The sequence below is a fragment of the Lygodium microphyllum genome, chromosome 29 (assembly GCF_053477565.2).
Source record: "Lygodium microphyllum isolate KBCC chromosome 29, Lygodium_microphyllum_v1.1.10, whole genome shotgun sequence".
Taxonomy (NCBI): Eukaryota; Viridiplantae; Streptophyta; class Polypodiopsida; order Schizaeales; family Lygodiaceae; genus Lygodium; species Lygodium microphyllum.
In genome coordinates this window covers 108,035,284-108,037,362 of record NC_141163.1, presented here as the reverse complement: position 1 = coordinate 108,037,362, position 2,079 = coordinate 108,035,284, and the positions used below count along the sequence as shown (strand labels likewise).

Sequence of the window (2,079 nt, the reverse complement as noted above, 5' to 3'; positions counted from 1 at the left end):
AGAACCATTAGGGTTGACTGCAAGTACCTTATAGGGGCCCATCCACCGCTGTTGGAGCTTGCCAGGAAACTTGCCAAAGCGTGAATCATAGGCTAGGACCAAATCACCTTCTTTGATCAACTCCTTTTTTAACAACTCTCTTTTTGAAAAAGTCATTCAGATGGTTGTGTTGTGTATTAGTGTTTGTGCTGTGAGTTCATTTATGTCAAACAAACGTGGTGGTTTCCTATTGGATTTTGTGTACGAGCTATGTTTTGGAGATTTGTAGAGATGGGGTCGTGGATGGAGAATTGAAGCTGATGCTGATAAAGAAGAAGCAAACTCTTATATCCTTTACAAATTTGTTATGATTTTTAGTTTGATAAGAGGTGTTAATTTCAAAAGAGTTTTCCTTTCTTTGTATTTTTATATCAGAAATAGGTTATAAGTTGGGGTCGTGGTGGATGGATTCTTTTTGAAAAGATATTGAAGATCAAAGTTGAGCTTTTAAATGAACTTGTATTCCCTTTTTCCTGGGTCGCGAGGACGCTTCCTTATTAAGTGTGGGGATATGTTGAGTGTTGAAATGACTTGTTTTTTGGGATGATTTTTGTTGTTTTTGAGAGCTGAATGGTTGATTTTATGGGATGATTGGTTGATTTGGAAGTGGATTGAGAGTGTTTTGGATGATATTGATTGTGTTTTGGAAGATCATGATGTTTGTTGATGGTTCTGTGATGTTCTGATAGGTTCTGAATGGTTCTGTATACCTTCTGTTTTGCTCTGTTTTGGTTTGTTTTGTTCTGATTGTCTTCTGTAAGGAGGGATGGAGTATTGATTGATGAAGAATGAGATATTGTGAAAGCTTAGTGAATGGTTTGTGAGAGTTTGAAATGGGTTGAGAATGAGTTATGAGGTTTTGATGACCTTCTGTAATCTTCTGTAGGTCTTCTGTAGAGCTTCTGTTCTGCTTCTGTTCTGTTTCTGTTCTGTTCTGTACTGTAACTGTTCTGGTACTGTTCTGTAGACTGTTCTGTAAGTGTTCTGTGGAATGTATGTGTGACTTTGGGGAAAGTTTTCTAGTCTTGAAAAGAGGTGAATACAAGTGCAAAGGAGCTGAAGGAAGTGGAAGAAGTAGCTGCTGAAGACTCAAGTGAAGACTAGAGTGAAGTGACAGTAGTGAGCTATGAAAGGACACTGTAGTGGCTCTGGTGACTCTTCATATCAGACATACCTCTTGGGAGGGGTATCCACGACCTAAGAGTGATTATTGAGAGTAATTTTTGAGAGATTGTAGTGAGGATATGATGTATTATTGATGGAGTGTGTGAGAGAGAGTCAGAGATAGCTAATTTTACTGAAACAAAGTGATTGTATATGAGAGATTGAGAGAGAAGACTATGAAGATATTGAAGATGAATACTATGTGATGTATTTCCATTCAAAGATGGTGTACTTCTTTGATTTCTTTGTTCTATTGATGGATTTTGTGAAGATATTGAAAAATATGGTTGATTCTATTAAAAACCGTGGGAGATTTACATGATGCTGCATGAAGATTTGTTGTGCCTAGTGTTCTTTTCTTCATTATGATCATATAAAACATGATAAACAAGCTTGTTGATGTTACAAGATAGATTTTCTTGCAAGAGAATTCCCTTTTCCTTGGTGTTCCTCTCGGGGCTCCAGATTTCCTTTCCCCAATTCTCGCTATTTGGAGGAACATAGAACAAGACTGGCAAGCTTTCTGTTTCAATAGTTACAAGGATTCTGCACTTCCCTAGAAGTTCTTGTGGGTGTTCTCCGTAAGGATTAAGAGTTGCATCAATCAGTTTGAGCTCTGGTTGACCTAGTAGAGTCCATACTTCGTAAGTCAAGATATTGAAATCTGCTCCTTCATCAATGAGAGCATCAACACTATTCTCTCTTTTTGCGGTGAGTTTGACCCTAAGATAAGCAGGTGGCACTATGTCTTCATCTTTCGGGTCTTGGTTTATAGCTTCAAGCCTTCTGATACATGGCTTTGAGTCCCTAGTTGCACAGTCAGACGTGGATTCTCTACTGAGGCCTTGGGTCGTCTGTGCAACGCTGCTCAGGGTA

The 2,079-nt window shown here is 38.6% G+C and overlaps 1 non-coding gene across 1 annotated transcript; it reads left to right on the top strand.

The window, feature by feature from the left end:
- The first annotated feature begins 431 nt into the window (after window positions 1-431).
- LOC148011002 (small nucleolar RNA SNORD36) lies at window positions 432-499 on the top strand. Its single transcript, XR_015689622.1, has one exon. It is a non-coding gene; the product is annotated as a small nucleolar RNA SNORD36 (small nucleolar RNA).
- The last annotated feature ends 1,580 nt before the right edge of the window (window positions 500-2,079 follow it).